The 12,769-nt window shown below is 49.0% G+C and overlaps 1 protein-coding gene across 2 annotated transcripts in view; it reads right to left on the bottom strand.

Annotated features, from left to right (window-relative positions):
* RANBP3 (RAN binding protein 3) overlaps window positions 1-12,769 on the bottom strand; it is a 92,046-nt gene that overhangs the window by 47,111 nt on the left and 32,166 nt on the right. The window lies entirely within an intron of this gene.

Here is a 12,769-nt window from a genome sequence, read left to right on the forward strand (position 1 = left end):
CATTACTAGTAAAAAATAAATAAATAAATAAAATAAATTAGTAAAAATGCCATAAAACGATCCTCTTTTTTGTAAACGCTTTAACTTTTGCGCAAACCAGTCAATAAACAATTATTGTGATTTTTTTTACCAAAAATATGTAGAAGAATACGTAGAAGAATACGTATTGGCCTAAACGAGGGAGGGAAAAAAATGTTTGTGTCACTGATCTCTGCTCCTTGTCATCGGGAGCAGAGATCAGCAACGTATCACACACAACCACGCCCCCCACAGTTAGAAACACGCCCCAGGACACACTTACTCTGGGAAAGTGCCAGCAAGGGAGGGGGAGGAGTCATAGGAGGGCCAATCAGAGCTGGAGGGGCTAGATGAGGATGGAGATGACAGAAGACTGCAAAGATACATAAGTATTCATCAAGAGAGGAGAAATGTACAGGCAAGCAGTGGTGTGAGGGTGTCTGTATATAGTGTATGCGGTGTAAATCCAGTAAGTGAAAAGAGACAGTCCTGAAAGGCTTAGAAATACCATCACCAGTAGAGCTAACTTTCTCCAATCACCTTTGAGGACAACCTTGGAGAGGATAACCGAGAAACTTACTCTAGGGTGGGACTACTGCTTGCAGTACATTCCTGCTGAAGGCTTGATCTACGGCGGACAGCAAGTCCAACCTATAATGTCGGAGAAACATTGAGTAGTTGGACCAAGTGGCAGCCTTGCAAATTTGTTCATGCGTAGCACCAGCCCAGGAAACTGCCATTGATCTCGTAGAATGAGCAGCAATTCCTGAGGGGTGCATTTCTCCCTTCGCTTTGTAGGCCTCTGTGATTGCCCATCTAAGCCATCTGCCCAGCATGATTTTGGAAGCTTTCTCCCCTTTACATGAGCCTGAGAAAATCACAAAGAGCATTTGATTTTCCTAATTCTTTGGTGACTATTAGAAAGTGTAGTAGGCACCTCCTCACATCCAAATGTGTGGAAAGATTCTTCTCCTGGGTTGGCAGGAGCTGAGGAGAAAGTGGGCAAGACCATTTCCTGTGAATGGTAAAAAAAAAAAAAAAAATAATAATATTTATGTCGAAGAAACCTTAGGCAGGAAAGCTGGATCTGTTTGAAGGATCACCCGGTCTGAAAGAACCTTTAGAAAGGGTTCTGTGACTGCCAGGGCCTGAAGCTCACTGACTCTTGCCAACGCGATGGCTACCAAAAAAAAAAAATTTTTTTAAGGATTTCTTTAAGGATGCTTCCTATAAGGGTTCAAACCGGAGTGCCCATGTAGACCCTGTGAAAACAGACAAAGACCAACTGGGAAAAACTTTAAAAGGGACACCAGCCTATTTGGTGCAAGTGCCCTAAGATCGGCCTTTTGGCTAAGATCAAGGGTAGTATCTGTTCTTATCAGTTACCAGGAGGTGGTGCTTGCTTCCGTGGGGGCGTGGCCGGATGTGAACCAGGGAGGACGCACGGTGAATGAGCTCCAGGAATCCTTTTGTAATCCTGCTCCATCCTCTCTGCTGACGGACCCGGGGACGCTGCTAGACTCTCCCCTGCACTGCGGACCATCCTCGGACCCGGCTGGGCTGTGTATTTCGGAGCCCGGCGGTGTTTCTGGAGCTCCGGTCGGCTGCGGCCTAGCTGCCTGGTGGAAGCCGGCTGCCATCTTTGAGGCCTGTGAAGCCTCCGGGACGCCCGAGGTGGAGTGCTGCGCTCGCGGAGCGTATCTACGAGCCGGACGTACGGAGGTGGATTGTCACGGACGTGCACTGCGGGCTGTGGCCGGACCTCTCACCGAAATTGTCGCGGCCGCGTTCGGATCGTACCGCGGCGGCCGGCCACGTGGCGGCAGGGGCGGCGGATCGCCTGGAGTGTGTGGAGGCCGAGCACCAGGAAGGGAGGTGAGCTTTGGAGTTGGGGTCAGCTGCAGGGTGCCCCAGGACTGAGACTGAGGGAGTGTGGTGGGGGCCTGTGTCAGCTATTGTCAGCAGTGTTGCTCTCTCACACTGGTTTGTGGCTGGACTCCTTTAAAGGGACATATCCTGTTTCTATCTGCAACCTGCTGGACTGTGTCTGTGCTGCTGCATCTTCCTGCTGAACTTCTCCTAAGCCAAGTTTTGTGCTGCACCATACACCATCCTAGCTGTTTGTTCACTCTGTGGCTGCTCTGCTCTTAAAGGGGCGCACCTTACTGCCTGTATACCATCCTGCATACTCTCAGTCTGTTTGCCTGCTCCTTCATGCCCTCCAAAGGCAAGTCTGCTGCTAAGAAGGCACCGCCGCAGCCGGTACAGAACCCTAGTGATTTTTTGAACCAATTCAAGGCGCTGATGGCGGATATGGAACAGGCGGCACCGCAGGCGGCCGCTCTGCCCGTGCCTGCTACCCCTCAAGCCAATGATACCACTGTTATTCTGGCGGCAATTGAGCAAAGCAGAACATCATTGCTGGTCCGCATAGAGCATTTGGCGGAGGAGTGCAATCTCATAAGAGCTGATTTGGACAAATTTAGGGGCCGACTTTCTGAAACCGAATCCAGAGTCTCGGCAACGGAGGACACCACTAGTCGCCATGATGAAGCCATTCATGCTCTGCAGTGCACTGTTCAGAATTTGGTGGCGAAAGCCGACGACGCAGAAAATCGCATGCGGAGGAACAATGTTAGGGTTCTGGGCCTCCCAGAGGGAGCTGAGGGGGAGCGCCCTGCTGAGTTTGCGGAGAGCTTCTTCAAAACACTTCTTCACTTAACCAAGGTCCCTCCAACATATGTGGTGGAAAGGGCTCACAGGGTACCCACTGGTCGAGGTCCGCCTGGGGCTCAGCCCAGGCCATTCCTGGTACGATTCCTCAATTTTAGGGACCGGGACTGTATACTGCGCGAGGCACGCAAACACCAGACCCTGCCTTTTGAGAACACGGTGGTGCATCTGTATCCTGATTTCTCGGCTGACTTGCAGAGACGGCGCAAGACCTTTACGGACATCAGAAGACGGCTGCGTGAGAAAGATTTGAAATACTCCATGCTCTATCCTAGTCGGCTGCGGGTACAACATGGAGGTTCGGTGAAGTTTTTTGATACCCCTGCTGAAGCAGATGCCTGGCTCCAGTCGCTGAGATAGGCGAGGCCGGACATGGTCTACTTACTACATGGCGGGATTGGTTCTTCTCTCCGTTTTCCTTTTTGCCTTTTGCTATGGCCCCTGTTAAGAGTTTGGCCGGTCTGCTCCTTGGAGGTTGAGTTCCCTGTTGTGCCATCATAGGGTTCCCCGACATGGAATTTTGCTCCCTCGGGCTTGGGGTGGGGGGGGGGGGGGGGAATTTGAAGGTGGCTGCCCTTTCCTCACAAGTGCATCTCTGTGGACACATGGTTGAGTACAGTGCCCCTTCTTCAGTATCTGTTTGGCTACCCTCTTGGACACATCGCATCCTGGGAACTGAAGGGGCATATGAGGTCCGGATGGGACAGCAAAGGCGGGAGGGTCCTGAAGCAGAGTTGGGAGCTCCGGGACACCGGACACCGTGTTTATGACAGTTTATTTTGGTGACACTTTAACACCCCTTTTGTTGTTTTTTTAGGGGGGTGTCAAAACTTTTTCTTAGTGTCTTTAGGTCCTTTTTGGCCTCACGATGGTTATGCCCTCGAGGACTATTTTAGGACACGGTTTGGGGACAAGCTGCGTGTACCTGTTTTTTTGGTTTGCTACACAGCAGCAGGGAGTTTCTGGGGTTCAGGGGGTGGGGTTCTTAGTTCATGCAGCCCTCCAAGTCAGTTTTTTTATTTTTCATATGCTTGGTTACACGTATGTCTCACATGGTCAATTGTATTTCCTTCTGTTACTTTGGGTACTGTGTCTCTTGCTGGACAGGTTTAATGGGGGATGATGGCGGGACAAATGTTTAATGTGGTCTCCTGGAATGTCCGAGGATTGAATGACAAATTCCGTAGAGCTTTAATGTTTCAATTCTTAAAACCGCTTAGTCCTCATGTGATGTTCCTGCAGGAGACGCATCTGGATGGGAGCAGGGTGCTAGCCTTACGTAGAGCCTGGATACAACGGGCGATACATGCAACTTACTCTACTTACTCCAGGGGAGTGTCAATCTTAATCAGTAAGGCGGTACCCTGCACCATACATCGTGTGATCTCGGACCCTGGGGGAAGGTATCTGATTGTAGTCGCTGATATTGGCACCTACAAGGTGGTCTTAGTTAATGTTTATATTCCACCCCCTTTTCAGATTCAGATTTTGTATGATATTTTGGGTAAATTGGCACCTTACATGCACCTCCCTCTTCTTATTGCTGGGGATTTCAATGCCATACTCTACCGCTTTGGACACCTCTAATGCGTCTAGAGTGGCATCGGCTGACCTTTCTGCCTGGGCGGCCACGGCTTCCCTGACAGAATTGTGGCGGTGGAAGAACCCTACTACTAGAGGTTACTCGCATCTTTCCAAAACGCATAGATCATCCTCGAGGATTGACTTAGCGTTTGCGAATGCATCAATGTTGCAGCTGGTGGGCGGAGCTACATATTTAGCGGGTGGTCTGTCTGATCATACGCCTCTGTCAATACATATTGGTCTCACCTCAGGCTCTAGGGGGGTGGCTGGAGGCTTAACCCTGGCTGGCTGGAGGTCGAGGAGGTGTCCACTCAGGTTGCGCCACACTTTGGTAAGTATTGGGAGGATAATGTGGGTACTGCTGCTTCAACCGTGGTGTGGGATGCGTTTAAAGCCTGCATGCGCGGTCACTATATCTCGGCTATTAAGCAGGCACGCAGGTCTCATAATCAGAAAGAGCAGGAATTGCAGGACAGGGAGAGGGTGTGTGCTTTGGCACATGCTAATAACCACTCGGATGTCACGTATGGTGAACTTCTGGAGGCGAGGCGTGTTTTGGCACTCCATTATACCGAATTAGCTCATACGTCTAGGACAAAGCTGGCTGAATCACTTTTTGAGCGGGGGGACAAAAATGGCAAGTTGCTTGCTATGTTGGTTGCGGAACAGAGAGTTCAGACTAACATACCTTGCATTAAAAACGATCGGGGGGACATTCTCACAGATCCTGTGGCTATCTTGGACACTTTTGTGGACTTCTATAGAACCCTGTATGCTCCTCTCCCGGCTTACAGCTCACTGGAACTGGACGGGCTGTTGGCGTCCCTGGATGTCCCGGTGCTGTCCGAAAGGGACAGGGACATGTTGGACGCTGATATAACTGAGGAGGACATTGAGAGGGCCATTAGGTCCTTCCCTCCACATAAGTCTCCGGGTCCCGATGGTTTCTGTGTTGAATGGTACAGGGCACATTTAGAGGACTTGGTTCCCAGGCTAAAGTGTCTCTTTCACTACTGTATTGAACATAAGTGTCTTCCTGACTCCCTACTAGAGGCGCAGGTTATTCTACTGCCAAAGCCGGGTAAGGATCCCCTGTCATGTTCGTCTTATAGGCCTATAGCACTGCTGAATCAAGATTTGAAAATCTTAACTAAAATTTTGGCTACCAGACTTTCCCAAGTCATCACTACCTTGGTGGACATAGATCAGATGGGATTTATTCCGCAGAAATCTACGGATACCAACTTGCGCAGGCTGTTTACTCATCTGCAGGTCGAACATGACAGGACGGGCGAGAGAGTAGTGGTCTCCCTCGACATGGCTAAGGCCTTCGATTCTGTAGACTGGCAGTATTTGCTGGCAGTTCTGCGGCACATGGGTTTTGGGGAGGTTTTTGTTACTTGGATTTCCCTACTTTATAGCAACCCCCGGGCGGTTATCAAAATAGGGGCCTCGATCTCCTCTCAGTTTAACGTGGGCAGGGGCACGCGTCAAGGGTGCCCGCTGTCCCCATCCTTATTTGCGTTGGCAATAGAGCCCTTGGCTATAGCTCTGCGGAGGTCCCCTGAGGTTGGAGCTTTGGAGGTGGGGGGTATCAGGGAATGCCTAGCGTTATATGCGGATGATATGCTTCTATTTCTGCAGGACGCGGGGCCCTCCTTGGAGGCTGTGTTTGGGGTGCTTGACACCTTTGCCACATACTCCGGGCTCCGGGTTAATTGGGAGAAGTCAAATGTCATGGCTATTGACGGGGGGGCTCGTGCTTTGGCGACCACTAAGGTCCCCATTGCATGGGTGCAGGAGTTCAGGTATTTGGGTGTGAGGGTGTCCCCAAGAGTAGGTGATTATATGTCTCTCAATCTTCTTCCATTGCTGGCCAAGGTGAAGGTACAACTGGATGCATGGAAACATTTGCCGCTGTCCCTGATTGGTAGGGTTAACCTACTGAAAATGAAGGTTTTACCAGTGTTTTTATACTTTTTGCGAAACACGCCTGTTTGGATCCCCTGCTCCTTTTTCAGGAGGGTGAACAGTCTGTTCAGCTGGTTTTTGTGGGCCGCTGCACATCCCAGGATAAGTCTCCGTGTTTTACATTAGCCCTGGGGTCAAGGTGGCTTGGCATTACCGGATCTCTTTAAGTATTTTATAGCTGGACAGATGGTGGTCGCCAGGAGATGGTTAACAAGGGATGACGGGGATTCCGCCACGGTACTAGAGGCAGCCCTTCTGGGCTCGTATGAGAGCTTATCATACCTGGTGTATAGGGGTCCAGGGGCCTCTCCTTCCCTGACAGTCTCCATGCGAGTAACGATGCGAGCTTGGGACAGGGCGCAGGTCTTGATGAAGCACGGAGGGGGGTGCTGGTCGCCGGACGCCCCTCTATGGTTCAATCCCAGGCTGACGCATTTTGGTGCGATCCCTGACCCGGTGATATGGGCCAGGGTGGGCATAAAACAACTCATGCACATAGTGGGGGGAACTAGGCTATACACTTTTGATCAACTGAAAACGAAATACAATCTACCGAACTGGTATTTTTTTCGCTACCTCCAGTTGAGACACGCCTTCCTCACCCAGTTTGGTTCTGATGCTTTGGAGCTGGGTGTCTCCCCTGGAGAGAGTGCTGCGGACGGGGGACCTTTTGAAGCCCTTGTCCGCGGTCTACAAAGAGCTGTTCGTTGATAGACCCAGTGTGGTACAAAAATGTAGGGACACATGGAGCGCTTTGGTGCCGGACTTTGGGGGGGGGAGGACTGGGACGACATGTGGGCCTATCCTTTCCAGACTCTGGTGTCGGCCAGAGATAGACTTATTCAATATAAAATTCTATACAGGGTACACTACACACCTGCAAGGCTAGCTGGAATGTATGGTACGGGTGCGGCGGAGTGCTGGAGGTGTACGGAGGACCGAGCTGGTTTTGATCATATATTCTGGCAGTGCCCGCAGATTAGGGACTTTTGGAAGGGAGTGACGGACACCATACAAACAGTCCTCTTGGTGCCGATTCCTCTTACGGTCGCGGTTTGTTTGCTGGGGCTGGTGGAGGAGTTGGCTCCTAGAAGGGCACAAAGGACTATGATATCTCTGTCTTTGTTCTATGCGCGTAAAGCCATCCTGCTATATTGGAAAAAGCCTGAACCACCTACTGTGTCCTATTGGAAAAGCCTGATTAACAAAGCACTTCCACTATACAGGGCCACGTACCTTAGTAGGGGATGCTCCAAAAAATTTGAGAAAGTGTGGCAGGGCTGGCTGGACGCCAAAGATACTTTGAATTAGTTTGCTGAGTGGGGAGAGGACTCCTGGATAGCCAATGGGCGCACGGGGCAGGTTGATGCTATGAGACCTAAGGGTCTTTCTGTTGTACATGCGGAGTCAGGGTGCATCATTACTTTTTGGGGAGCCAGTTTTTCTCTGAGGGATAAGACTAATGTATATGTTCTGTGATTTGTATTTGACTGGGGGGCTGCACAGGGGTATGGGTGGGAGGGGGGGGGGGGGGGTGTCTGGGTCATATGTTATATGTGTTGAAAAACTGTTAATAAAAATAAATTTACAAAAAAACAAAGGTGACTCGGAGCAGTTCGTAGCCGAAAGGGAAGCCTTCTGATGGGGATGGAGAGCCACTGGTCGGCGCCAGGGGAGGGGACCCTGGCCTTCTGGCCTGGATTGGGGCAGCTTTAGCCCTAGTCAGTTTTTTGGCAGGGAACGTTTGTTCCCCTGTTTCCAACGGGGGAACGGCCTGTACTTCCCGAATGTAATTAGGTAGGAGTGATGGGAGCGAGGGTGAGGCCTGATGGCAAAGGGCTCTCACTAAGCTCCTGGATCTCCATGCCTTTTTGGCTGGGGTGGGGGCTGCTGTGGTCTGGGCTGGGGGGGGTGGTCCTGGATGCTTCTGTTGAAAAGCCTATGGTGATGTGGGCCTTTTGGCTAGGACCAGAGGAATTTTTGATTCCTGGCCGGAGGGCCTGGTCATTGTATCACACAATGGCCACCTTTTCACTTTCATCTTCACTATCCCTTTCCTCACTTTTTATTTATTTTATTTGTGTGGTTTGTCACGTTTTGTGTTGTCACTGCACGTCTGGCGAGTAGGGTGTCGGTCCTCTGACCTATCCTGAAAGTCTTGTGGGAGGGTGGACACAGGCCTTCTGGCTTGGTTCACCCTCTCTTTGGGGGGGGGGGGGGGGGGGGGAGTCCTCCCCTAGTACCTGGGTCGGTCTTTCCGGAGAAAGGCGGTCGTCCGGCTTCGGTTGGATGGGCCATGAATCTAGTACCGCAGTCCCCGCCTGGAGCCCAACACCCCAGGGGATCAGGGTAAGGTCCTTCCTTGTGGAGGACAGCAGACACCCGTTGCACGTTTTTGTGTGTCACTCTTGATGTGTGTCTACTTTTTGGGTGTGTTTTGCACGCCATAGGCTTTTTCAATCGGGGAAAAAAAAATCTTGAAATTAAAGACCTCTCTGGAGATATAGATTAATATATATATATATATATATATAATGTGTGTGTTCATAGTGCTGGCTGTCCCTTCTCCATTCCTGCATAAAGAAATTCTAAGTCCGACACTAAACTTGTGCCCTGCGGGCCTTTATAGGTCCGCCAGGAATTGAACTTTCCAAACCTTCAGGTATATGGCCAGAGTTACCTCCTTTCTACTAGAGAGTAGGGTCTTCCCTAATTTATCTGACAGTCCCTTGACTTTTAGGAGGTCTTCAGAAACCAAGTAGTTAGATGTAACCGATCTGCTTCCGGATGATTCATAGACCCCTGCGCTAACACCTGGGCGGCAGCTTCCATGGAGGTTTTGCGGCCAGGTTTTTGCGAAAATGCAGATCTATTTGAGGCTGTCCCTACGCTTTGGAGAACATCAAGAATGCCATGGCTGATCTTCTCTTGTGGCATAAACACTCTTTGAAGCACTGAGTTTATTGTATAGCCCAGAAACCTCATCTTCTGCATTGGTTCTAGATTAGATTTTTTCTAGATTCAAGAGCCATCCTAGGTTCTTGAGGCAAGTCTGAGACACCTGAAGATTTGTCAAGACTTGTTCTTTGGAGTCTGCGAAAAACAACAGGTCGTCCAGGTATGGGATGACCGAAATGCCCTCTTAGCTTCAGAGGCTCCAGGGCTTGCGCTATTTTTCGTAAAGATCCTGGGGGAAGATGAAAGTCTGCACGGCAGAGCTCTGAATTGGAGATGCCAAACTGAAGCCCCCAGGTTGAGGGCTAGGCAGAGAAAGCGTTGGGAAGCTTGAGCTATCGGAACATGTAAATAGGCATCCATTAGATCTAGGCATGCCATGAAACAGCCTGGATCCATTTAGGATCTTTAAGTTCAGAATCAACCAATACTTTCCAGAAGGCTTTTTAACCAAGATGTGGAAACAGAAGCCTCGGCCTGATGTTTTGGGACCTGGATTATCACCTCCTGTAGAAGGCTCACCATTGCGAAAGCTTTTTGTTGATCCTTTGGAAGGGTCGTAACATAAAATCTCCATGAAGAAGTCACATGACGTAACGCGTAGGGATTGGCCAGAGGACGAACCGGAAGTAGAGTAAGGCGGGAGGAAGTTGTCATTATACCCTCTTCCTGATTGTGCTTGTTTTTGCAATTAAAATGTGAGAGTCTTTACTGCTTTTTAATAAATCTACCTGCCGTTTTTTAAACTACTACACTATGGAAGTCTCCTGTTTCTCTCTCTCCCCCTCCTCTCTCTTATTTTGAGCCATACACTGTGAAATAGAAGTGAAGATCCATTTCACCTGTTCTGGAAGCTGGGACTGGCCCTCTAGTGGCGGAATTGTATCATTGCATCCCTCCTTTGGATTTCCTGATGGCTATTATTTATTATTTATGAATGAAATAAGAGAATCCTGGAGTTTGTTTGATTTGCTTATTCACTTCGTTTAAAGGTGAGAGTTCTGGGAGCCTTGAGTAGCGGACATTTTATTATTGTTCTATCATTAAACCTTTTTTCCATTTTTTTATATATTTTTTATATATTTTTATGCGTGCTGTTTTTTGGACTATATTTTTTTTCACGGCATTGTATGTATGCACATATTTATATTATTTTGAATTTGTGTATTTTATTTGAGTGGCACGATTTGCGCAGGACCCACCCCTTTATATTCATTATTTGATAGTTTGTGCTCACTATTTTGTCCTGCTGCATTTTTTAGTTAGCATTTGCACTTTATATCACTCAGGCTCTTTTTCACAGCATCTGTGTTTCATTATATCTGATTTTGGATTTTGTTCCACTTTAGTCACTTATTACCACTTAGTGGCGCGAAGGCTGACCACTTTTAACATAAAATCTACTGTGGGGGGGGCTCTCTGAAAACTCCAGACTGTATCCTTGGGACACAAGGTTCTTCACGAACAGGCTTAAAGTTGCTTTGCTCCACTGTAAGTGAAAGGCAGACAATCTTCCCCCTACTGGGGGTAAGGTAATCATTTGTTTTTAGGGGGCTGGTCTGGGGGAGATCTAAAGAGAACTCCTCCTCTTCTCTTACCCCTTTGGGAGACCCAGTGGTTCTTGTGGTCTTGATTCCTACTTTTGTGGGGCTGTTGAACAGCATGAAAATTATTTTTGATTGGTTGTTTTTTTGGAATGGAAAGCCTTTTCCTTGTTGAATGTCCTACCCAGGACGGTTTCCAGGTCTGGACCGAAAAAAAGATCATATGAAAAAGGTGGGCTGCATAGCTTAATCTTGGAGACTGTCACCAGACCAGTTTTTGCACGTCTGGCTGAATTAACCGGCCTCGACAACCTTTCTGACATCCTGACTGATTCGGCTGATGCATCAGCCATGTACATCACTGCCTTCAGTATCAATGAGAAGGACTCCAGAAGATCTTTACACGATGTACCCGCCTCTACGTTGCCCTTCAGCTTCTCTACCTGGTATTCTAGGTTCCTTGTGACAGCTTGTGGAAGCCATAGCGGGTTCGAGGCTGGCCGATGTGAAATCCCACACTTTTTTCAAGAGGGAGTCCGCTCTCATTGCACCCTTCAGCACCTCTAAATCCTCAAATGCTAGGTCTGTGCGACAGGAAACCTGTGAGAATGCGGCACCTGTCTTGGGTTTCTTATGCCATACAACCGACTCCTTCTCTACTCTGGGAAACCTCCTCCTAAGGGTATTGGAAAAGAAGGGGCCCCTTTCAGGGTTCTTCCATTCTTTTACCGTGTCTGAGAGGATTCTATGGACTGGGAACATTATGAATAAACTGAATGTGTCCGTGGAAAGTCTTTAAAAAGTAAAGCGCAGGATGTATGGTGACTCTATAATAATATCGGTAAAAAGGAATAAAGTGCTGGTGGCCACTAGTAGCTAGTGACTTCTTGTCTTCTGTGCAGCATGATATGTGGATGTTCCCTTACCGCTTTAAAGGTAACACCACGAGGGTATGTCTTTCCTATCGAACCAGTGTGTCCCCTGGCAATTGTCCCAGTCTGTCCTCTCCGGCTCTGCAGGTATGTGTTTCTTATCTGCAACCAGAGTCCCCTTTTACCGCAGACCCGTTCTACACGCCCGCTGTCTGCCGGCTCAGAAGGAAACTCTCCCCTAACTCCGCAGCTCAGCCATCTTGGACATCTGGTTCGCTGACGTGTACAACGAGACGTCCAAAAAAGGCATCAGTTATGAGAACTTTCCACATCTGTGGGGAAAAGGGTCCAGCGTTGTGCAGAATTCTACCACACCCAGGAGAATCTGGCCTTGCACCCCATTTCCAAGGACCGAGTTTAAAATGTAAAGCATTTATGCTTTCATTTACAGCATAATTTTTTCACCCAAGAATTGAAGAAAACATAAAAAAAATTATTAAAAGCGGGACTGTACTGGGGAAAAAAAATATTAAAAGCCAGCAGCTATAAATACTACACCTGCTGACTTTTAATAAATGGACACTCACCTGTCCCGGGGTCCAGCGATGGCGGCAGCCGAGGCCGATCGATCGGCTCTCAGCTGCTGCCGCCACCATTCTAGGTGAGGGAATCAGGAAGTGAAGCAAATCGGCTTCACTTCCCGGTTACCTACTGCGCATGCGCGAGTCGCGTAGCGCAATAGGAATTGTCCGCGCTGTCTCTGGGACCCGTGTGTGTCCCAGCAGACAGCGCGGCAGGACAGGAAGAGGCATAGACTCCCACGGGAGTCTATGCCCGGAAGGGAGTGTGAATACCTGTCTTTGACAGGTATCTCCACCCCCTCCCCCCTGAAAGGTGCCAATTGTGACACCGGAGGGGGGGAGGGTTCCGATCAGCGGAAGTTCCACTTTAGGGTGGAACCCCGCTTTAAAATGTAATGCTAAAAAAGCATTTGTAAATTTAAACGATTGCCCTAACAGAAGCACACATTGATTGCTAAAAATTTTAGCAGAACAAAAAATACTTTAAAACCTGCAAATACTGAAATTAGTT

The sequence above is a fragment of the Lithobates pipiens genome, unplaced genomic scaffold (genome assembly GCF_037356315.1).
Source record: "Lithobates pipiens isolate NorthernLeopardFrog02 unplaced genomic scaffold, aLitPip1_a1.2 Scaffold_13, whole genome shotgun sequence".
Lineage (NCBI taxonomy): Eukaryota > Metazoa > Chordata > Amphibia > Anura > Ranidae > Lithobates > Lithobates pipiens.